Source organism: Eucyclogobius newberryi, unplaced genomic scaffold (assembly GCF_026437365.1).
Source record: "Eucyclogobius newberryi isolate DKJ021-1_F unplaced genomic scaffold, fEucNew1.0.hap1 SCAF_280, whole genome shotgun sequence".
In the NCBI taxonomy this organism is placed as follows: Eukaryota; Metazoa; Chordata; class Actinopteri; order Gobiiformes; family Gobiidae; genus Eucyclogobius; species Eucyclogobius newberryi.
Window position 1 is genome coordinate 1 of NW_027315924.1, and position 18,657 is coordinate 18,657.

At 47.7% G+C, this 18,657-nt stretch overlaps 46 non-coding genes across 46 annotated transcripts; all 46 read left to right on the top strand.

The window, feature by feature from the left end:
• The first annotated feature begins 95 nt into the window (after nucleotides 1-95).
• On the top strand, nucleotides 96-214 carry LOC140372734 (5S ribosomal RNA). The gene has a single exon (XR_011928748.1). It is a non-coding gene; the product is annotated as a 5S ribosomal RNA (ribosomal RNA).
• Nucleotides 215-373: 159 nt separating this feature from the next.
• Nucleotides 374-492, top strand: LOC140372966 (5S ribosomal RNA). The gene has a single exon (XR_011928970.1). It is a non-coding gene; the product is annotated as a 5S ribosomal RNA (ribosomal RNA).
• Nucleotides 493-641: 149 nt separating this feature from the next.
• Nucleotides 642-760, top strand: LOC140373009 (5S ribosomal RNA). The gene has a single exon (XR_011929010.1). It is a non-coding gene; the product is annotated as a 5S ribosomal RNA (ribosomal RNA).
• A 156-nt stretch (nucleotides 761-916) lies between these two features.
• On the top strand, nucleotides 917-1,035 carry LOC140372735 (5S ribosomal RNA). Its single transcript, XR_011928749.1, has one exon. It is a non-coding gene; the product is annotated as a 5S ribosomal RNA (ribosomal RNA).
• A 155-nt stretch (nucleotides 1,036-1,190) lies between these two features.
• On the top strand, nucleotides 1,191-1,309 carry LOC140372737 (5S ribosomal RNA). Its single transcript, XR_011928751.1, has one exon. It is a non-coding gene; the product is annotated as a 5S ribosomal RNA (ribosomal RNA).
• A 166-nt stretch (nucleotides 1,310-1,475) lies between these two features.
• LOC140372738 (5S ribosomal RNA) lies at nucleotides 1,476-1,594 on the top strand. Its single transcript, XR_011928752.1, has one exon. It is a non-coding gene; the product is annotated as a 5S ribosomal RNA (ribosomal RNA).
• A 168-nt stretch (nucleotides 1,595-1,762) lies between these two features.
• Nucleotides 1,763-1,881, top strand: LOC140372739 (5S ribosomal RNA). The gene has a single exon (XR_011928753.1). It is a non-coding gene; the product is annotated as a 5S ribosomal RNA (ribosomal RNA).
• Nucleotides 1,882-2,030: 149 nt separating this feature from the next.
• On the top strand, nucleotides 2,031-2,149 carry LOC140372741 (5S ribosomal RNA). The gene has a single exon (XR_011928754.1). It is a non-coding gene; the product is annotated as a 5S ribosomal RNA (ribosomal RNA).
• Nucleotides 2,150-2,319: 170 nt separating this feature from the next.
• Nucleotides 2,320-2,438, top strand: LOC140373010 (5S ribosomal RNA). Its single transcript, XR_011929011.1, has one exon. It is a non-coding gene; the product is annotated as a 5S ribosomal RNA (ribosomal RNA).
• A 160-nt stretch (nucleotides 2,439-2,598) lies between these two features.
• LOC140372742 (5S ribosomal RNA) lies at nucleotides 2,599-2,717 on the top strand. Its single transcript, XR_011928755.1, has one exon. It is a non-coding gene; the product is annotated as a 5S ribosomal RNA (ribosomal RNA).
• A 156-nt stretch (nucleotides 2,718-2,873) lies between these two features.
• LOC140372743 (5S ribosomal RNA) lies at nucleotides 2,874-2,992 on the top strand. Its single transcript, XR_011928756.1, has one exon. It is a non-coding gene; the product is annotated as a 5S ribosomal RNA (ribosomal RNA).
• Nucleotides 2,993-3,158: 166 nt separating this feature from the next.
• LOC140372744 (5S ribosomal RNA) lies at nucleotides 3,159-3,277 on the top strand. The gene has a single exon (XR_011928757.1). It is a non-coding gene; the product is annotated as a 5S ribosomal RNA (ribosomal RNA).
• Nucleotides 3,278-3,444: 167 nt separating this feature from the next.
• On the top strand, nucleotides 3,445-3,563 carry LOC140372745 (5S ribosomal RNA). Its single transcript, XR_011928758.1, has one exon. It is a non-coding gene; the product is annotated as a 5S ribosomal RNA (ribosomal RNA).
• A 159-nt stretch (nucleotides 3,564-3,722) lies between these two features.
• LOC140372988 (5S ribosomal RNA) lies at nucleotides 3,723-3,841 on the top strand. The gene has a single exon (XR_011928991.1). It is a non-coding gene; the product is annotated as a 5S ribosomal RNA (ribosomal RNA).
• Nucleotides 3,842-3,990: 149 nt separating this feature from the next.
• On the top strand, nucleotides 3,991-4,109 carry LOC140372746 (5S ribosomal RNA). Its single transcript, XR_011928759.1, has one exon. It is a non-coding gene; the product is annotated as a 5S ribosomal RNA (ribosomal RNA).
• A 149-nt stretch (nucleotides 4,110-4,258) lies between these two features.
• On the top strand, nucleotides 4,259-4,377 carry LOC140372747 (5S ribosomal RNA). Its single transcript, XR_011928760.1, has one exon. It is a non-coding gene; the product is annotated as a 5S ribosomal RNA (ribosomal RNA).
• Nucleotides 4,378-4,526: 149 nt separating this feature from the next.
• LOC140372749 (5S ribosomal RNA) lies at nucleotides 4,527-4,645 on the top strand. The gene has a single exon (XR_011928762.1). It is a non-coding gene; the product is annotated as a 5S ribosomal RNA (ribosomal RNA).
• Nucleotides 4,646-4,794: 149 nt separating this feature from the next.
• LOC140372750 (5S ribosomal RNA) lies at nucleotides 4,795-4,913 on the top strand. The gene has a single exon (XR_011928763.1). It is a non-coding gene; the product is annotated as a 5S ribosomal RNA (ribosomal RNA).
• A 6,168-nt stretch (nucleotides 4,914-11,081) lies between these two features.
• On the top strand, nucleotides 11,082-11,200 carry LOC140372751 (5S ribosomal RNA). The gene has a single exon (XR_011928764.1). It is a non-coding gene; the product is annotated as a 5S ribosomal RNA (ribosomal RNA).
• Nucleotides 11,201-11,349: 149 nt separating this feature from the next.
• On the top strand, nucleotides 11,350-11,468 carry LOC140372752 (5S ribosomal RNA). Its single transcript, XR_011928765.1, has one exon. It is a non-coding gene; the product is annotated as a 5S ribosomal RNA (ribosomal RNA).
• Nucleotides 11,469-11,618: 150 nt separating this feature from the next.
• LOC140372753 (5S ribosomal RNA) lies at nucleotides 11,619-11,737 on the top strand. The gene has a single exon (XR_011928766.1). It is a non-coding gene; the product is annotated as a 5S ribosomal RNA (ribosomal RNA).
• A 149-nt stretch (nucleotides 11,738-11,886) lies between these two features.
• On the top strand, nucleotides 11,887-12,005 carry LOC140372754 (5S ribosomal RNA). The gene has a single exon (XR_011928767.1). It is a non-coding gene; the product is annotated as a 5S ribosomal RNA (ribosomal RNA).
• A 158-nt stretch (nucleotides 12,006-12,163) lies between these two features.
• Nucleotides 12,164-12,282, top strand: LOC140372755 (5S ribosomal RNA). The gene has a single exon (XR_011928768.1). It is a non-coding gene; the product is annotated as a 5S ribosomal RNA (ribosomal RNA).
• A 149-nt stretch (nucleotides 12,283-12,431) lies between these two features.
• LOC140372756 (5S ribosomal RNA) lies at nucleotides 12,432-12,550 on the top strand. Its single transcript, XR_011928769.1, has one exon. It is a non-coding gene; the product is annotated as a 5S ribosomal RNA (ribosomal RNA).
• A 149-nt stretch (nucleotides 12,551-12,699) lies between these two features.
• Nucleotides 12,700-12,818, top strand: LOC140372757 (5S ribosomal RNA). The gene has a single exon (XR_011928770.1). It is a non-coding gene; the product is annotated as a 5S ribosomal RNA (ribosomal RNA).
• A 149-nt stretch (nucleotides 12,819-12,967) lies between these two features.
• Nucleotides 12,968-13,086, top strand: LOC140372758 (5S ribosomal RNA). The gene has a single exon (XR_011928771.1). It is a non-coding gene; the product is annotated as a 5S ribosomal RNA (ribosomal RNA).
• Nucleotides 13,087-13,235: 149 nt separating this feature from the next.
• LOC140372760 (5S ribosomal RNA) lies at nucleotides 13,236-13,354 on the top strand. Its single transcript, XR_011928773.1, has one exon. It is a non-coding gene; the product is annotated as a 5S ribosomal RNA (ribosomal RNA).
• Nucleotides 13,355-13,503: 149 nt separating this feature from the next.
• LOC140372761 (5S ribosomal RNA) lies at nucleotides 13,504-13,622 on the top strand. Its single transcript, XR_011928774.1, has one exon. It is a non-coding gene; the product is annotated as a 5S ribosomal RNA (ribosomal RNA).
• Nucleotides 13,623-13,784: 162 nt separating this feature from the next.
• LOC140372762 (5S ribosomal RNA) lies at nucleotides 13,785-13,903 on the top strand. The gene has a single exon (XR_011928775.1). It is a non-coding gene; the product is annotated as a 5S ribosomal RNA (ribosomal RNA).
• A 149-nt stretch (nucleotides 13,904-14,052) lies between these two features.
• On the top strand, nucleotides 14,053-14,171 carry LOC140372763 (5S ribosomal RNA). Its single transcript, XR_011928776.1, has one exon. It is a non-coding gene; the product is annotated as a 5S ribosomal RNA (ribosomal RNA).
• A 160-nt stretch (nucleotides 14,172-14,331) lies between these two features.
• Nucleotides 14,332-14,450, top strand: LOC140372764 (5S ribosomal RNA). The gene has a single exon (XR_011928777.1). It is a non-coding gene; the product is annotated as a 5S ribosomal RNA (ribosomal RNA).
• A 158-nt stretch (nucleotides 14,451-14,608) lies between these two features.
• LOC140372765 (5S ribosomal RNA) lies at nucleotides 14,609-14,727 on the top strand. The gene has a single exon (XR_011928778.1). It is a non-coding gene; the product is annotated as a 5S ribosomal RNA (ribosomal RNA).
• Nucleotides 14,728-14,887: 160 nt separating this feature from the next.
• LOC140372766 (5S ribosomal RNA) lies at nucleotides 14,888-15,006 on the top strand. Its single transcript, XR_011928779.1, has one exon. It is a non-coding gene; the product is annotated as a 5S ribosomal RNA (ribosomal RNA).
• A 158-nt stretch (nucleotides 15,007-15,164) lies between these two features.
• LOC140372767 (5S ribosomal RNA) lies at nucleotides 15,165-15,283 on the top strand. Its single transcript, XR_011928780.1, has one exon. It is a non-coding gene; the product is annotated as a 5S ribosomal RNA (ribosomal RNA).
• Nucleotides 15,284-15,432: 149 nt separating this feature from the next.
• On the top strand, nucleotides 15,433-15,551 carry LOC140372768 (5S ribosomal RNA). Its single transcript, XR_011928781.1, has one exon. It is a non-coding gene; the product is annotated as a 5S ribosomal RNA (ribosomal RNA).
• A 160-nt stretch (nucleotides 15,552-15,711) lies between these two features.
• Nucleotides 15,712-15,830, top strand: LOC140372769 (5S ribosomal RNA). Its single transcript, XR_011928782.1, has one exon. It is a non-coding gene; the product is annotated as a 5S ribosomal RNA (ribosomal RNA).
• Nucleotides 15,831-15,988: 158 nt separating this feature from the next.
• LOC140372771 (5S ribosomal RNA) lies at nucleotides 15,989-16,107 on the top strand. The gene has a single exon (XR_011928784.1). It is a non-coding gene; the product is annotated as a 5S ribosomal RNA (ribosomal RNA).
• A 160-nt stretch (nucleotides 16,108-16,267) lies between these two features.
• On the top strand, nucleotides 16,268-16,386 carry LOC140373005 (5S ribosomal RNA). Its single transcript, XR_011929006.1, has one exon. It is a non-coding gene; the product is annotated as a 5S ribosomal RNA (ribosomal RNA).
• Nucleotides 16,387-16,544: 158 nt separating this feature from the next.
• On the top strand, nucleotides 16,545-16,663 carry LOC140372976 (5S ribosomal RNA). The gene has a single exon (XR_011928979.1). It is a non-coding gene; the product is annotated as a 5S ribosomal RNA (ribosomal RNA).
• Nucleotides 16,664-16,821: 158 nt separating this feature from the next.
• LOC140372772 (5S ribosomal RNA) lies at nucleotides 16,822-16,940 on the top strand. The gene has a single exon (XR_011928785.1). It is a non-coding gene; the product is annotated as a 5S ribosomal RNA (ribosomal RNA).
• A 159-nt stretch (nucleotides 16,941-17,099) lies between these two features.
• On the top strand, nucleotides 17,100-17,218 carry LOC140372773 (5S ribosomal RNA). The gene has a single exon (XR_011928786.1). It is a non-coding gene; the product is annotated as a 5S ribosomal RNA (ribosomal RNA).
• A 160-nt stretch (nucleotides 17,219-17,378) lies between these two features.
• Nucleotides 17,379-17,497, top strand: LOC140372774 (5S ribosomal RNA). Its single transcript, XR_011928787.1, has one exon. It is a non-coding gene; the product is annotated as a 5S ribosomal RNA (ribosomal RNA).
• A 149-nt stretch (nucleotides 17,498-17,646) lies between these two features.
• LOC140372775 (5S ribosomal RNA) lies at nucleotides 17,647-17,765 on the top strand. Its single transcript, XR_011928788.1, has one exon. It is a non-coding gene; the product is annotated as a 5S ribosomal RNA (ribosomal RNA).
• Nucleotides 17,766-17,924: 159 nt separating this feature from the next.
• LOC140372777 (5S ribosomal RNA) lies at nucleotides 17,925-18,043 on the top strand. Its single transcript, XR_011928789.1, has one exon. It is a non-coding gene; the product is annotated as a 5S ribosomal RNA (ribosomal RNA).
• A 158-nt stretch (nucleotides 18,044-18,201) lies between these two features.
• LOC140372778 (5S ribosomal RNA) lies at nucleotides 18,202-18,320 on the top strand. The gene has a single exon (XR_011928790.1). It is a non-coding gene; the product is annotated as a 5S ribosomal RNA (ribosomal RNA).
• Nucleotides 18,321-18,480: 160 nt separating this feature from the next.
• LOC140372779 (5S ribosomal RNA) lies at nucleotides 18,481-18,599 on the top strand. The gene has a single exon (XR_011928791.1). It is a non-coding gene; the product is annotated as a 5S ribosomal RNA (ribosomal RNA).
• Nucleotides 18,600-18,657: the final 58 nt, after the last annotated feature.

Consider the following 18,657-nt stretch of genomic DNA (forward strand, 5'->3'; position numbering starts at 1 on the left):
ATATCCCAATTTTGACCGAGCAAGTGGCGTGAAGGTACTCTTCACGAAAAGACAGTGTTTGATATAAAAAAGGCCGTTTTGACCTGGAACATTTCGCTCACGGCCATACCACCCTGGACCAGCCCGATCTCGTCTGATCTCGGAAGCCAAGCAGGGTTGGGCCTGGTTAGTACTTGGATGGGAGACCGCCTGGGAATACCAGGTGCTGTGAGCATTTTCACACTTTTTCACCTGTCAAAAAAAAAAAAAAAAGAAGTTTTTCATTGAGATATCCCAATTTTGACCGAGCAAGTGGCGTGAAGGTACTCTTCACGAAAAGACAGTGTTTGATGCAAAAAAAGCAATTTATACGAGTTTTGACCTGGAACATTTCGCTCACGGCCATACCACCCTGGACCAGCCCGATCTCGTCTGATCTCGGAAGCCAAGCAGGGTTGGGCCTGTTTAGTACTTGGATGGGAGACCGCCTGGGAATACCAGGTGCTGTGAGCATTTTCACACTTTTTCACCTGTCAAAAAAAAAAAAAAAAGAAGTTTTTCATTGAGATATCCCAATTTTGACCGAGCAAGTGGCGTGAAGGTACTCTTCACGAAAAGACAGTGTTTGATATAAAAAAGGCCGTTTTGACCTGGAACATTTCGCTCACGGCCATACCACCCTGGACCCGCCCGATCTCGTCTGATCTCGGAAGCCAAGCAGGGTTGGGCCTGTTTAGTACTTGGATGGGAGACCGCCTGGGAATACCTGGTGCTGTGAGCATTTTCATACTTTTTCACCTGTCAAAAAAAAAAAAAAAAAAAAAAAGAAGTTTTTCATTGAGATATCCCAATTTTGACCGAGCAAGTGGCGTGAAGGTACTCTTCACGAAAAGACAGTGTTTGATATAAAAAAGGCCGTTTTGACCTGGAACATTTCGCTCACGGCCATACCACCCTGGACCAGCCCGATCTCGTCTGATCTCGGAAGCCAAGCAGGGTTGGGCCTGGTTAGTACTTGGATGGGAGACCGCCTGGGAATACCAGGTGCTGTGAGCATTTTCATACTTTTTCACCTGTCAAAAAAAAAAAAAAAAAAAAAAGAAGTTTTTCATTGAGATATCCCAATTTTGACCGAGCAAGTGGCGTGAAGGTACTCTTCATGAAAAGACAGTGTTTGATATAAAAAAGGCCGTTTTGACCTGGAACATTTCGCTCACGGCCATACCACCCTGGACCAGCCCGATCTCGTCTGATCTCGGAAGCCAAGCAGGGTTGGGCCTGGTTAGTACTTGGATGGGAGACCGCCTGGGAATACCAGGTGCTGTGAGCATTTTCATACTTTTTCACCTGTCAAAAAAAAAAAAAAAAAAAAAAAGAAGTTTTTCATTGAGATATCCCAATTTTGACCGAGCAAGTGGCGTGAAGGTACTCTTCACGAAAAGACAGTGTTTGATGCAAAAAAAGCAATTTATACGAGTTTTGACCTGGAACATTTCGCTCACGGCCATACCACCCTGGACCAGCCCGATCTCGTCTGATCTCGGAAGCCAAGCAGGGTTGGGCCTGGTTAGTACTTGGATGGGAGACCGCCTGGGAATACCAGGTGCTGTGAGCATTTTCACACTTTTTCACCTGTCAAAAAAAAAAAAAAAAAAAAAAAAAGAAGTTTTTCATTGAGATATCCCAATTTTGACCGAGCAAGTGGCGTGAAGGTACTCTTCACGAAAAGACAGTGTTTGATGCAAAAAAAGCCATTTATACGAGTTTTGACCTGGAACATTTCGCTCACGGCCATACCACCCTGGACCAGCCCGATCTCGTCTGATCTCGGAAGCCAAGCAGGGTTGGGCCTGGTTAGTACTTGGATGGGAGACCGCCTGGGAATACCAGGTGCTGTGAGCATTTTCACACTTTTTCACCTGTCAAAAAAAAAAAAAAAAGAAGTTTTTCATTGAGATATCCCAATTTTGACCGAGCAAGTGGCGTGAAGGTACTCTTCACGAAAAGACAGTGTTTGATATAAAAAAGGCCGTTTTGACCTGGAACATTTCGCTCACGGCCATACCACCCTGGACCAGCCCGATCTCGTCTGATCTCGGAAGCCAAGCAGGGTTGGGCCTGGTTAGTACTTGGATGGGAGACCGCCTGGGAATACCAGGTGCTGTGAGCATTTTCACACTTTTTCACCTGTCAAAAAAAAAAAAAAAAAAAAAAAAAAGAAGTTTTTCATTGAGATATCCCAATTTTGACCGAGCAAGTGGCGTGAAGGTACTCTTCACGAAAAGACAGTGTTTGATGCAAAAAAAAGCCATTTATACGAGTTTTGACCTGGAACATTTCGCTCACGGCCATACCACCCTGGACCCGCCCGATCTCGTCTGATCTCGGAAGCCAAGCAGGGTTGGGCCTGTTTAGTACTTGGATGGGAGACCGCCTGGGAATACCTGGTGCTGTGAGCATTTTCATACTTTTTCACCTGTCAAAAAAAAAAAAAAAAAAGAAAAAGAAGAAGTTTTTCATTGAGATATCCCAATTTTGACCGAGCAAGTGGCGTGAAGGTACTCTTCACGAAAAGACAGTGTTTGATATAAAAAAGGCCGTTTTGACCTGGAACATTTCGCTCACGGCCATACCACCCTGGACCAGCCCGATCTCGTCTGATCTCGGAAGCCAAGCAGGGTTGGGCCTGGTTAGTACTTGGATGGGAGACCGCCTGGGAATACCAGGTGCTGTGAGCATTTTCATACTTTTTCACCTGTCAAAAAAAAAAAAAAAAAAAAAAAGAAGTTTTTCATTGAGATATCCCAATTTTGACCGAGCAAGTGGCGTGAAGGTACTCTTCATGAAAAGACAGTGTTTGATATAAAAAAGGCCGTTTTGACCTGGAACATTTCGCTCACGGCCATACCACCCTGGACCAGCCCGATCTCGTCTGATCTCGGAAGCCAAGCAGGGTTGGGCCTGGTTAGTACTTGGATGGGAGACCGCCTGGGAATACCAGGTGCTGTGAGCATTTTCATACTTTTTCACCTGTCAAAAAAAAAAAAAAAAAAAAAAAGAAGTTTTTCATTGAGATATCCCAATTTTGACCGAGCAAGTGGCGTGAAGGTACTCTTCACGAAAAGACAGTGTTTGATGCAAAAAAAGCAATTTATACGAGTTTTGACCTGGAACATTTCGCTCACGGCCATACCACCCTGGACCAGCCCGATCTCGTCTGATCTCGGAAGCCAAGCAGGGTTGGGCCTGGTTAGTACTTGGATGGGAGACCGCCTGGGAATACCAGGTGCTGTGAGCATTTTCACACTTTTTCACCTGTCAAAAAAAAAAAAAAAAAAAAAAAAGAAGTTTTTCATTGAGATATCCCAATTTTGACCGAGCAAGTGGCGTGAAGGTACTCTTCACGAAAAGACAGTGTTTGATGCAAAAAAAGCCATTTATACGAGTTTTGACCTGGAACATTTCGCTCACGGCCATACCACCCTGGACCAGCCCGATCTCGTCTGATCTCGGAAGCCAAGCAGGGTTGGGCCTGGTTAGTACTTGGATGGGAGACCGCCTGGGAATACCAGGTGCTGTGAGCATTTTCACACTTTTTCACCTGTCAAAAAAAAAAAAAAAAGAAGTTTTTCATTGAGATATCCCAATTTTGACCGAGCAAGTGGCGTGAAGGTACTCTTCACGAAAAGACAGTGTTTGATGCAAAAAAAGCAATTTATACGAGTTTTGACCTGGAACATTTCGCTCACGGCCATACCACCCTGGACCAGCCCGATCTCGTCTGATCTCAGAAGCCAAGCAGGGTTGGGCCTGGTTAGTACTTGGATGGGAGACCGCCTGGGAATACCAGGTGCTGTGAGCATTTTCACACTTTTTCACCTGTCAAAAAAAAAAAAAAAAGAAGTTTTCCATTGAGATATCCCAATTTTGACCGAGCAAGTGGCGTGAAGGTACTCTTCACGAAAAGACAGTGTTTGATATAAAAAAGGCCGTTTTGACCTGGAACATTTCGCTCACGGCCATACCACCCTGGACCAGCCCGATCTCGTCTGATCTCGGAAGCCAAGCAGGGTTGGGCCTGGTTAGTACTTGGATGGGAGACCGCCTGGGAATACCAGGTGCTGTGAGCATTTTCACACTTTTTCACCTGTCAAAAAAAAAAAAAAAAGAAGTTTTTCATTGAGATATCCCAATTTTGACCGAGCAAGTGGCGTGAAGGTACTCTTCACGAAAAGACAGTGTTTGATATAAAAAAGGCCGTTTTGACCTGGAACATTTCGCTCACGGCCATACCACCCTGGACCAGCCCGATCTCGTCTGATCTCGGAAGCCAAGCAGGGTTGGGCCTGGTTAGTACTTGGATGGGAGACCGCCTGGGAATACCAGGTGCTGTGAGCATTTTCACACTTTTTCACCTGTCAAAAAAAAAAAAAAAAGAAGTTTTTCATTGAGATATCCCAATTTTGACCGAGCAAGTGGCGTGAAGGTACTCTTCACGAAAAGACAGTGTTTGATATAAAAAAGGCCGTTTTGACCTGGAACATTTCGCTCACGGCCATACCACCCTGGACCAGCCCGATCTCGTCTGATCTCGGAAGCCAAGCAGGGTTGGGCCTGGTTAGTACTTGGATGGGAGACCGCCTGGGAATACCAGGTGCTGTGAGCATTTTCACACTTTTTCACCTGTCAAAAAAAAAAAAAAAAGAAGTTTTTCATTGAGATATCCCAATTTTGACCGAGCAAGTGGCGTGAAGGTACTCTTCACGAAAAGACAGTGTTTGATATAAAAAAGGCCGTTTTGACCTGGAACATTTCGCTCACGGCCATACCACCCTGGACCAGCCCGATCTCGTCTGATCTCGGAAGCCAAGCAGGGTTGGGCCTGGTTAGTACTTGGATGGGAGACCGCCTGGGAATACCAGGTGCTGTGAGCATTTTCACACTTTTTCACCTGTCAAAAAAAAAAAAAAAAGAAGTTTTTCATTGAGATATCCCAATTTTGACCGAGCAAGTGGCGTGAAGGTACTCTTCACGAAAAGACAGTGTTTGATATAAAAAAGGCCGTTTTGACCTGGAACATTTCGCTCACGGCCATACCACCCTGGACCAGCCCCTTTGCAATCAGTGCAGGTGCGTGCAATTTGTGGTGTGCTGCATGGTCTGGAGCTGGAGGTTTGGGAGTTTTTTTGAGTTTTTAATCGTTATTTTGGTCATTTTCATTTACTTTTTTCAGTTCTTTTGTTTGTTCCCCTCCCAGTAAACTTACTGGGAGGTGGATTTTTTGTTTTTTGTGAGCATGGCTCAAAGGACGGACAACACGGCATCGGACACTGGAATGGACACGACAAAGGCAAGACAAAGTTTGAAAGAATCTGTAAATAATAGAAAGAACGAAGAAAGAAGAATGAAATTTATGAAAGAACTCACTGTGGTGTTGGAGTTGACGGAGGGAGCACAAATCACGCCACTAGCTTTTTTGAAATCGACTCAGGAGGTGTGCGGCTCCATAGTAGCGTGCAGACTCATCTCGAAGGACAAATATGAAGTAACCGTCAGTACCACTAAAGCGAAGGAGCGGCTCCTGGACGGGTACTGCATTGGAGGAGTCAGGGTTCACGCCCGTGACATCTCGGTGGATGAGCTGGTCGTGTCCTTCATGGGGCTGCCGGCTTATATCGAGGACGAGGAGATCCTGGCCAAGCTCTACGCCTGGGGGGTCTCTGCGGTCTCCGAGGTGAGGAGGAGAATGTGGCCGGGGACGAACGTGGCGGACGGCACCAGGTTTGTACGGGTAAGGTTCACGGACACGGTGCAGTCCTTACCGTATTCTGTCAGGTTTGACACCGCGGGGGGCCCCGAGTACTTCAGGGTAATACACGACAGGCAGGTGCGGGTGTGTAGGGGGTGTCTCCAGCCTGGCCATATTCTGAGGGAGTGCCCTGACTTTCTGTGCCGCAACTGCGGGAGCCAGGGGCATTACGCGCGCGAGTGCGTCGCGCAGCGGGCCCCGAAGTGCAGAGAGTGCCGCATGTTCCGCCACTTATGTCCGTGTGGTGCGGGTGACAGAGAGGAGGACAGAGGGGAGGACAGAGGGGAGGACAGGGAGGACGCCATTGGAGGAGAGAGCAGTGACGTGGCCCAGAACGTGCCCGCAACTGCTCTCTCCGAAGTAGAGGAGTTTTTGGAGGAGGAGGCTGTGGAGGAGTCAGGGGAGCCAGAGGTGTCTGGCTCCTCTTGCTCCTCTGACTCCTCAGACGAGGAGGCGTCCGTCGCACTGGAGATGGTGCTCGGCTCAGCGCTGGCGTCTGGGAAGGTGGGAGCAGGACAAACTGCTCCTCCTGACCAGAGGGAGGGGACTCGTGAGGGTCCAACTCCTAAGCCCGTGGAGGAAGAGGCTGAACCCGGGAGGAGGATGGGTGCGGGACAGGCCCCGCATCTTACCTCCAAAGGGGGGGACATCACCACAGGGCTGGGTGATGATCCCAAGCTCCAGTCGGACGGTGATAAGAGGGGACAGGTGGAGAAGAAGGATAAGAAAGGGGCAAGACGCAGGAAGCAGGTGGCAGGAGACGGAGAGGGCGCTGCTGCTGAGAGCGGCTCTGCCTCCTCCGTTCCAACCACTTCAAAAGCGCCAGCAGAAAGCTCCATCAACCCACCATCCTCCACACGCAGCTCTGCCCCACGAGGTGAGCTCGAGACTGTTTTTAATGATGACTTCATGGATTTCTCCACCCGTGAAGTCAGAAAAAGAGTGTGGCAGTCGGATGCGACGGGCGCCAAAAACAAGTCTAAATAAAAGATGGGTTACATCCTCCAAGGTCTCCTCTTAATGGCGTTCTCCTTGTCCTCTTGGAACGCAGGCGGCCTGCGGAGCCCAGTGCGGATGCAGAGCGCGTTACACTTTTCCAAGTGGGACGTGCTCTGCATCCAAGAAACGCACTGGGATGTCAGCCACGCGCAACAAGTGCGGAGCATGGGAGTAGGCTCTGTATTTTTGGCCCTGGGCACGGCGTGCTCGCGCGGTGTGGCCACGGTGGTGAGGCCTGGTGTCTTAGGCCAACCCACCCTGGTACACGCCGACCCAGAGGGCTCCTTCCTGGTCCTGGACTTCACGGACACAGTGAAGTTCAGACTAATTAACATCTACGCCCCGAACGATGATGGTCTGAGGAGGCAATTCTTCAAAAAAATATTTCGCTTTGCGAACGACAATACAATCATAATCGGTGACTTTAATACAACACTTTGCAAGACAGACATCGGCATTAACAACTCTTTTAAAAACAGCACTGCCAGGACAGCCCTGTTGGAAGAAGCCGCCAGCAGGAACCTGACGGAGGTGTGGCGGTTCCTCCACCCCTTCCTGAAGGATTTCTCCAGGCGGCAGGTCGTCCAGGGCGTCCTGAAGCAGTCCCGCATTGACCTCTGTTTTGCCTCCTCAGACCTGGCACAGAGAGTCAGTGGTGCTTCCTACAAGTGGTCAGGCTTGAGTGATCACTCCACTTTAGATATTTATTTTGGGTTAGTTTCATCACCGAGGAATGGAGGACTGTGGGTCCTAAACAGCTCCATCCTCGGTGATGAAACTTTTTGTAGGAAAATGGACTTTTTGTTTGATGTATTTGACATGGAGCTGGAGCTGATCGACAGCGTGGTCGATTGGTGGCCGACGGCAAAAACACGCATTAAAAAGCTCTGTGTCAATTACAGCAAACACAAGGCGTGGCTGTCGACCAGGAGGGAGACCGCTCTCCGCCAGCGCCTGCAGGTCCTGGACCAGGGCGCAGCTTCCACCACTGGCCCTGTGGATCCAGAGTACCTGGTGGTGCGCGCTGAGCTGGAGCAGCTGGAGGTAAGTAGGTGTCAGGGTGCAATTTTGAGGGCAAAAGCCAGACACACAGTCGAAGGAGAACGCTCGACAGCGTTCTTCTTCGGCTGTGAGAAGGTTACACAGGGAAAGATGCACATAGATAAGTTGATAGATAAGACAGGTAAGATTGTTTCCGAGGTAAGTGAGGTTTTAGAGACAGCGCAGGATTTCTATAGTAGGCTTTTTAGTTCAGACGGAGTGGCAGAGCAGGCTTTAGACCAGGCTGTAGGTGCTCTGGAGCGCACACTGAGCAGGGAGGATAGGGAGCTGTGCGACGCGCCTCTGTCTCTCATGGAGATAGAGGCTGCAGTCAAGAGTTTAAATACAGGGAAAAGCCCCGGAGAGGACGGACTAACCTGTGAGTTTTTCAAGCGTTTCGCTTCCAGGTTAGCTCCGATCCTACTCCTATTATATCAGGATTTTGAGAGTGAGAGTAGAGTTGGCGATGGTTTTGCGATGAGTGTCGTCACTCTGCTTTTTAAGAAGGGCGACAGGAGCAGCCTCGCCAACTACGGGCCCATTAGCCTTTTGAACGTAGACTATAAAATTTTAGCAAAGGTATTAGCAGGTAGGTTAAAGCGTGTGATTGGATCCGTCATACACCCCTCGCAGGCCTACAGCGTCCCCGGGAGGGACATCTCAGACACAGTTTTGTCTCTGAGATATCTCCTTCGGCAGATGCACGCGACCGGTGGTATTCACGTTAGTGTAGACTTTAACAAGGCGTTCGACAGAGTTGAGCATTCGTTCCTCTGGACTGTATTAGGTAAGTTAGGTTTCGGCGAACGGTTTGTTAATTGGCTACAGCTCATCTATTCCTTTGCGGTCAGTAAGGTCAAAGTCAACGGGTTTCTAACTGACTCTTTCCCCTTAAAAAGATCAGTCAGGCAGGGCTGTCCCCTCTCGTCGCTCCTCTACAGCATCGCCGCTGAGCCTTTGGCGGCCATGTTGAGGGCGGACGCGGCGGTGAGGGGACTGACCACGCCTGCGGGTAGGGAAGTCAAAATTTTTCAGTACGCAGATGACACGAATCTGATCCTCCGAGACGTGGAGAGCCTGAACGCCTCTCTCCACGTGCTCAATGTTTACGGCCTCGCTTCAGGGGCCAAAATCAATTTCGATAAAACCACGGTTAAATTTTGCGGCAGCGTCACGCCTGTTCCTCTCCCTGTCCAGCTCCGGGAGGCGGGGGACTCCTACAAGGTCCTTGGCGTCCCCCTGGGCAGAGACGAGGAGGCGTGTCGTACTGCACTTTGGTCGCCTTTGTGCGAGAAAATTACAGCGCGCTTGAATTTTTGGAGACGTCGTAATCTGACATTAAAAGGTAAAGTCTTAGTTGTAAATTCTTTGTGCATGTCCATGTTGAACCATGCACTCTCCGTGTACGGCCTGCCGGGGGTCTATGCTAACAAATTAAGGTTAGTGATAAACCACTTTTTGTGGAATCGTGAGAGGGGCTTTATTGCACATAAGGTTATGATAGGTGAGTACGATCAGGGAGGTTTAAAGTTAGCAGATTTAGAGTTAAGGAAGAAGGCCTTCAGGCTGAAAACAATTCGGAAATTTCTAGACGTTGAGGTAGATGCTCCATGGAAGGATTATATAGGTGAGTTTGTTAATAGTCTAGGTAAGTTTGGTGTTTATAATTTGTGTTTGTTGCCCCCTGTTTCGGTCCTGGAGGGCCTCCCCCCCTTCGAGAGGGAACTCTTGGAGGCGTGGAGGACTTTCAGGCCCCTGACTGTGGCGGTTCCAGACAGCGGTGAGGGTCTCGCGCACATGCCCCTCCGTCATAACCCTGACTTGCTCTCCGCTCCCCCCGGGAAGCGCGAGTGCATGATCAGTGGGGCGATGGAGGAGGCTGGGCTGGAATATGTAGGTAAGGTATTTGACGTGAAAGGTAATTTTAGTGTAGATTACATAGGGAAGTGTTTTAGGTTAGCAGGTAAAGTGTTTAGGAGAAAGTATATTAGTGGTATGGTAAGTATTTTTAACAGGAATCTGGTCAGGCATTGGGGAAGCACTTTGGGCCAAATGGGGAGCACGACAGGTAAGTTGAATTTTAATGTATTTGTTAGCACGGGGAGGTTTAGGATTTTCACAGACCTACCCACCCGCATCCTGTATCAGTTGTTGTTGCCGGGAGTGCTCGGGCGTCCCGCCTCGGAACACAAATGGTCATTAACATTCCCCGCACGCACCATCGCAACCATCTGGGCCAACATCTTTAATTGGTACACCCCACATAACGTAGGTCATTTTGACTTCAGATTTAGACACAGGATCGTCTTTACATCCGCAGCACTGCACGCATTTCTTCCCGACAGCTACGCTGCGGACTGCCCCGTGTGCCACGGACCCCCCGAGACCCTGGAGCACATGCTGTACACCTGCCCGGCCGTCCGCCCGTTCTGGTCCCGACTGCAGGACCTCCTCGCTCGGAGGCTGTCCTGGAGGCTCCCACCGCCGGCGGCCCTAGGAGGGGACGACCAGGAGCCCTGGCTCCTCCTCTTTGGTCCCGGACAGAGTCGCTCTGGAGCCAACACCCATCTCGCCCGACTAACCCTCTCCATAGCCCGGTACACATTATATCTCAACAGGAACATCCATCTCCGTGACAATAAAACAGCAGCACCCTGGCCCATCTTCAAAGGACTCTTGGCCGCACACCTCCGACACCTCCACATGGCAGCAGAGCACCGGTTCATCACCCACCTCGTCCCCCACAACACCCTGATCCACCTCACACCCTCTGGAAACCTGGACATCCTCTTCTGACCCCGGCATCACCCCCCATCACTGAAGAATGTTTCGAGAATGATTGTGTGTTTGATTTTCTGTAATTTTTTGTCTCGTCTCCCCTTGCCCTTGTGTATCCCATTCCCTTGCCCTTGTGTGTCATGTATGTCTGTACATTCATGTAAATATATGTAAATACTTGTTTTAAGATGTTTTTGATAATAAAGGATAAAAAAAAAAAAAAAAAAGACCAGCCCGATCTCGTCTGATCTCGGAAGCCAAGCAGGGTTGGGCCTGGTTAGTACTTGGATGGGAGACCGCCTGGGAATACCAGGTGCTGTGAGCATTTTCACACTTTTTCACCTGTCAAAAAAAAAAAAAAAAAGAAGTTTTTCATTGAGATATCCCAATTTTGACCGAGCAAGTGGCGTGAAGGTACTCTTCACGAAAAGACAGTGTTTGATATAAAAAAGGCCGTTTTGACCTGGAACATTTCGCTCACGGCCATACCACCCTGGACCAGCCCGATCTCGTCTGATCTCGGAAGCCAAGCAGGGTTGGGCCTGGTTAGTACTTGGATGGGAGACCGCCTGGGAATACCAGGTGCTGTGAGCATTTTCACACTTTTTCACCTGTCAAAAAAAAAAAAAAAAGAAGTTTTTCATTGAGATATCCCAATTTTGACCGAGCAAGTGGCGTGAAGGTACTCTTCACGAAAAGACAGTGTTTGATATAAAAAAGGCCGTTTTGACCTGGAACATTTCGCTCACGGCCATACCACCCTGGACCAGCCCGATCTCGTCTGATCTCGGAAGCCAAGCAGGGTTGGGCCTGGTTAGTACTTGGATGGGAGACCGCCTGGGAATACCAGGTGCTGTGAGCATTTTCACACTTTTTCACCTGTCAAAAAAAAAAAAAAAAAGAAGTTTTTCATTGAGATATCCCAATTTTGACCGAGCAAGTGGCGTGAAGGTACTCTTCACGAAAAGACAGTGTTTGATATAAAAAAGGCCGTTTTGACCTGGAACATTTCGCTCACGGCCATACCACCCTGGACCAGCCCGATCTCGTCTGATCTCGGAAGCCAAGCAGGGTTGGGCCTGGTTAGTACTTGGATGGGAGACCGCCTGGGAATACCAGGTGCTGTGAGCATTTTCACACTTTTTCACCTGTCAAAAAAAAAAAAAAAAGAAGTTTTTCATTGAGATATCCCAATTTTGACCGAGCAAGTGGCGTGAAGGTACTCTTCACGAAAAGACAGTGTTTGATATAAAAAAGGCCGTTTTGACCTGGAACATTTCGCTCACGGCCATACCACCCTGGACCAGCCCGATCTCGTCTGATCTCGGAAGCCAAGCAGGGTTGGGCCTGGTTAGTACTTGGATGGGAGACCGCCTGGGAATACCAGGTGCTGTGAGCATTTTCACACTTTTTCACCTGTCAAAAAAAAAAAAAAAAAAAAAAAAAGAAGTTTTTCATTGAGATATCCCAATTTTGACCGAGCAAGTGGCGTGAAGGTACTCTTCACGAAAAGACAGTGTTTGATATAAAAAAGGCCGTTTTGACCTGGAACATTTCGCTCACGGCCATACCACCCTGGACCAGCCCGATCTCGTCTGATCTCGGAAGCCAAGCAGGGTTGGGCCTGGTTAGTACTTGGATGGGAGACCGCCTGGGAATACCAGGTGCTGTGAGCATTTTCACACTTTTTCACCTGTCAAAAAAAAAAAAAAAAGAAGTTTTTCATTGAGATATCCCAATTTTGACCGAGCAAGTGGCGTGAAGGTACTCTTCACGAAAAGACAGTGTTTGATATAAAAAAGGCCGTTTTGACCTGGAACATTTCGCTCACGGCCATACCACCCTGGACCAGCCCGATCTCGTCTGATCTCGGAAGCCAAGCAGGGTTGGGCCTGGTTAGTACTTGGATGGGAGACCGCCTGGGAATACCAGGTGCTGTGAGCATTTTCAAACTTTTTCACCTGTCAAAAAAAAAAAAAAAAGAAGTTTTTCATTGAGATATCCCAATTTTGACCGAGCAAGTGGCGTGAAGGTACTCTTCACGAAAAGACAGTGTTTGATATAAAAAAGGCCGTTTTGACCTGGAACATTTCGCTCACGGCCATACCACCCTGGACCAGCCCGATCTCGTCTGATCTCGGAAGCCAAGCAGGGTTGGGCCTGGTTAGTACTTGGATGGGAGACCGCCTGGGAATACCAGGTGCTGTGAGCATTTTCACACTTTTTCACCTGTCAAAAAAAAAAAAAAAAGAAGTTTTTCATTGAGATATCCCAATTTTGACCGAGCAAGTGGCGTGAAGGTACTCTTCACGAAAAGACAGTGTTTGATATAAAAAAGGCCGTTTTGACCTGGAACATTTCGCTCACGGCCATACCACCCTGGACCAGCCCGATCTCGTCTGATCTCGGAAGCCAAGCAGGGTTGGGCCTGGTTAGTACTTGGATGGGAGACCGCCTGGGAATACCAGGTGCTGTGAGCATTTTCACACTTTTTCACCTGTCAAAAAAAAAAAAAAAAGAAGTTTTTCATTGAGATATCCCAATTTTGACCGAGCAAGTGGCGTGAAGGTACTCTTCACGAAAAGACAGTGTTTGATATAAAAAAGGCCGTTTTGACCTGGAACATTTCGCTCACGGCCATACCACCCTGGACCAGCCCGATCTCGTCTGATCTCGGAAGCCAAGCAGGGTTGGGCCTGGTTAGTACTTGGATGGGAGACCGCCTGGGAATACCAGGTGCTGTGAGCATTTTCACACTTTTTCACCTGTCAAAAAAAAAAAAAAAAGAAGTTTTTCATTGAGATATCCCAATTTTGACCGAGCAAGTGGCGTGAAGGTACTCTTCACGAAAAGACAGTGTTTGATATAAAAAAGGCCGTTTTGACCTGGAACATTTCGCTCACGGCCATACCACCCTGGACCAGCCCGATCTCGTCTGATCTCGGAAGCCAAGCAGGGTTGGGCCTGGTTAGTACTTGGATGGGAGACCGCCTGGGAATACCAGGTGCTGTGAGCATTTTCACACTTTTTCACCTGTCAAAAAAAAAAAAAAAAAAAGAAGTTTTTCATTGAGATATCCCAATTTTGACCGAGCAAGTGGCGTGAAGGTACTCTTCACGAAAAGACAGTGTTTGATGCAAAAAAAGCAATTTATACGAGTTTTGACCTGGAACATTTCGCTCACGGCCATACCACCCTGGACCAGCCCGATCTCGTCTGATCTCGGAAGCCAAGCAGGGTTGGGCCTGGTTAGTACTTGGATGGGAGACCGCCTGGGAATACCAGGTGCTGTGAGCATTTTCACACTTTTTCACCTGTCAAAAAAAAAAAAAAAAGAAGTTTTTCATTGAGATATCCCAATTTTGACCGAGCAAGTGGCGTGAAGGTACTCTTCACGAAAAGACAGTGTTTGATATAAAAAAGGCCGTTTTGACCTGGAACATTTCGCTCACGGCCATACCACCCTGGACCAGCCCGATCTCGTCTGATCTCGGAAGCCAAGCAGGGTTGGGCCTGGTTAGTACTTGGATGGGAGACCGCCTGGGAATACCAGGTGCTGTGAGCATTTTCACACTTTTTCACCTGTCAAAAAAAAAAAAAAAAGAAGTTTTTCATTGAGATATCCCAATTTTGACCGAGCAAGTGGCGTGAAGGTACTCTTCACGAAAAGACAGTGTTTGATGCAAAAAAAAGCCATTTATACGAGTTTTGACCTGGAACATTTCGCTCACGGCCATACCACCCTGGACCAGCCCGATCTCGTCTGATCTCGGAAGCCAAGCAGGGTTGGGCCTGGTTAGTACTTGGATGGGAGACCGCCTGGGAATACCAGGTGCTGTGAGCATTTTCACACTTTTTCACCTGTCAAAAAAAAAAAAAAAAAAAAAAAAAGAAGTTTTTCATTGAGATATCCCAATTTTGACCGAGCAAGTGGCGTGAAGGTACTCTTCACGAAAAGACAGTGTTTGATATAAAAAAGGCCGTTTTGACCTGGAACATTTCGCTCACGGCCATACCACCCTGGACCAGCCCGATCTCGTCTGATCTCGGAAGCCAAGCAGGGTTGGGCCTGGTTAGTACTTGGATGGGAGACCGCCTGGGAATACCAGGTGCTGTGAGCATTTTCACACTTTTTCACCTGTCAAAAAAAAAAAAAAAAGAAGTTTTTCATTGAGATATCCCAATTTTGACCGAGCAAGTGGCGTGAAGGTACTCTTCACGAAAAGACAGTGTTTGATGCAAAAAAAAGCCATTTATACGAGTTTTGACCTGGAACATTTCGCTCACGGCCATACCACCCTGGACCAGCCCGATCTCGTCTGATCTCGGAAGCCAAGCAGGGTTGGGCCTGGTTAGTACTTGGATGGGAGACCGCCTGGGAATACCAGGTGCTGTGAGCATTTTCACACTTTTTCACCTGTCAAAAAAAAAAAAAAAAAAAAAAAAAGAAGTTTTTCATTGAGATATCCCAATTTTGACCGAGCAAGTGGCGTGAAGGTACTCTTCACGAAAAGACAGTGTTTGATATAAAAAAGGCCGTTTTGACCTGGAACATTTCGCTCACGGCCATACCACCCTGGACCAGCCCGATCTCGTCTGATCTCGGAAGCCAAGCAGGGTTGGGCCTGGTTAGTACTTGGATGGGAGACCGCCTGGGAATACCAGGTGCTGTGAGCATTTTCACACTTTTTCACCTGTCAAAAAAAAAAAAAAAAGAAGTTTTTCATTGAGATATCCCAATTTTGACCGAGCAAGTGGCGTGAAGGTACTCTTCACGAAAAGACAGTGTTTGATATAAAAAAGGCCGTTTTGACCTGGAACATTTCGCTCACGGCCATACCACCCTGGACCAGCCCGATCTCGTCTGATCTCGGAAGCCAAGCAGGGTTGGGCCTGGTTAGTACTTGGATGGGAGACCGCCTGGGAATACCAGGTGCTGTGAGCATTTTCACACTTTTTCACCTGTCAAAAAAAAAAAAAAAAGAAGTTTTTCATTGAGATATCCCAATTTTGACCGAGCAAGTGGCGTGAAGGTACTCTTCACGAAAAGACAGTGTTTGATGCAAAAAAAAGCCATTTATACGAGTTTTGACCTGGAACATTTCGCTCACGGCCATACCACCCTGGACCAGCCCGATCTCGTCTGATCTCGGAAGCCAAGCAGGGTTGGGCCTGGTTAGTACTTGGATGGGAGACCGCCTGGGAATACCAGGTGCTGTGAGCATTTTCACACTTTTTCACCTGTCAAAAAAAAAAAAAAAAAAAAAAAAAGAAGTTTTTCATTGAGATATCCCAATTTTGACCGAGCAAGTGGCGTGAAGGTACTCTTCACGAAAAGACAGTGTTTGATATAAAAAAGGCCGTTTTGACCTGGAACATTTCGCTCACGGCCATACCACCCTGGACCAGCCCGATCTCGTCTGATCTCGGAAGCCAAGCAGGGTTGGGCCTGGTTAGTACTTGGATGGGAGACCGCCTGGGAATACCAGGTGCTGTGAGCATTTTCACACTTTTTCACCTGTCAAAAAAAAAAAAAAAAGAAGTTTTTCATTGAGATATCCCAATTTTGACCGAGCAAGTGGCGTGAAGGTACTCTTCACGAAAAGACAGTGTTTGATGCAAAAAAAAGCCATTTATACGAGTTTTGACCTGGAACATTTCGCTCACGGCCATACCACCCTGGACCAACCCGATCTCGTCTGATCTCGGAAGCCAAGCAGGGTTGGGCCTGGTTAGTACTTGGATGGGAGACCGCCTGGGAATACCAGGTGCTGTGAGCATTTTCACACTTTTTCACCTGTCAAAAAAAAAAAAAAAAAAAAAAAAAGAAGTTTTTCATTGAGATATCCCAATTTTGACCGAGCAAGTGGCGTGAAGGTACTCTTCACGAAAAGACAGTGTTTGATATAAAAAAGGCCGTTTTGACCTGGAACATTTCGATCACGGCCATACCACCCTGGACCAGCCCGATCTCGTCTGATCTCGGAAGCCAAGCAGGGTTGGGCCTGGTTAGTACTTGGATGGGAGACCGCCTGGGAATACCAGGTGCTGTGAGCATTTTCACACTTTTTCACCTGTCAAAAAAAAAAAAAAAAAAAAAAAAAGAAGTTTTTCATTGAGATATCCCAATTTTGACCGAGCAAGTGGCGTGAAGGTACTCTTCACGAAAAGACAGTGTTTGATATAAAAAAGGCCGTTTTGACCTGGAACATTTCGCTCACGGCCATACCACCCTGGACCAGCCCGATCTCGTCTGATCTCGGAAGCCAAGCAGGGTTGGGCCTGGTTAGTACTTGGATGGGAGACCGCCTGGGAATACCAGGTGCTGTGAGCATTTTCACACTTTTTCACCTGTCAAAAAAAAAAAAAAAAGAAGTTTTTCATTGAGATATCCCAATTTTGACCGAGCAAGTGGCGTGAAGGTACTCTTCACGAAAAGACAGTGTTTGATGCAAAAAAAGCAATTTATACGAGTTTTGACCTGGAACATTTCGCTCACGGCCATACCACCCTGGACCAGCCCGATCTCGTCTGATCTCGGAAGCCAAGCAGGGTTGGGCCTGGTTAGTACTTGGATGGGAGACCGCCTGGGAATACCAGGTGCTGTGAGCATTTTCACACTTTTTCACCTGTCAAAAAAAAAAAAAAAAGAAGTTTTTCATTGAGATATCCCAATTTTGACCGAGCAAGTGGCGTGAAGGTACTCTTCACGAAAAGACAGTGTTTGATGCAAAAAAAAGCCATTTATACGAGTTTTGACCTGGAACATTTCGCTCACGGCCATACCACCCTGGACCAGCCCGATCTCGTCTGATCTCGGAAGCCAAGCAGGGTTGGGCCTGGTTAGTACTTGGATGGGAGACCGCCTGGGAATACCAGGTGCTGTGAGCATTTTCACACTTTTTCACCTGTCAAAAAAAAAAAAAAAAGAAGTTTTTCATTGAGATATCCCAATTTTGACCGAGCAAGTGGCGTGAAGGTACTCTTCACGAAAAGACAGTGTTTGATATAAAAAAGGCCGTTTTGACCTGGAACATTTCGCTCACGGCCATACCACCCTGGACCAGCCCGATCTCGTCTGATCTCGGAAGCCAAGCAGGGTTGGGCCTGGTTAGTACTTGGATGGGAGACCGCCTGGGAATACCAGGTGCTGTGAGCATTTTCACACTTTTTCACCTGTCAAAAAAAAAAAAAAAAGAAGTTTTTCATTGAGATATCCCAATTTTGACCGAGCAAGTGGCGTGAAGGTACTCTTCACGAAAAGACAGTGTTTGATGCAAAAAAAGCCATTTATACGAGTTTTGACCTGGAACATTTCGCTCACGGCCATACCACCCTGGACCAGCCCGATCTCGTCTGATCTCGGAAGCCAAGCAGGGTTGGGCCTGGTTAGTACTTGGATGGGAGACCGCCTGGGAATACCAGGTGCTGTGAGCATTTTCACACTTTTTCACCTGTCAAAAAAAAAAAAAAAAAAAAAAAAAGAAGTTTTTCATTGAGATATCCCAATTTTGACCGAGCAAGTGGCGTGAAGGTACTCTTCACGAAAAGACAGTGTTTGATATAAAAAAGGCCGTTTTGACCTGGAACATTTCGCTCACGGCCATACCACCCTGGACCAGCCCGATCTCGTCTGATCTCGGAAGCCAAGCAGGGTTGGGCCTGGTTAGTACTTGGATGGGAGACCGCCTGGGAATACCAGGTGCTGTGAGCATTTTCACACTTTTTCACCTGTCAAAAAAAAAAAAAAAAGAAGTTTTTCATTGAGATATCCCAATTTTGACCGAGCAAGTGGCGTGAAGGTACTCTTCACGAAAAGACAGTGTTTGATGCAAAAAAAAGCCATTTATACGAGTTTTGACCTGGAACATTTCGCTCACGGCCATACCACCCTGGACCAGCCCGATCTCGTCTGATCTCGGAAGCCAAGCAGGGTTGGGCCTGGTTAGTACTTGGATGGGAGACCGCCTGGGAATACCAGGTGCTGTGAGCATTTTCACACTTTTTCACCTGTCAAAAAAAAAAAAAAAAGAAGTTTTTCATTGAGATAT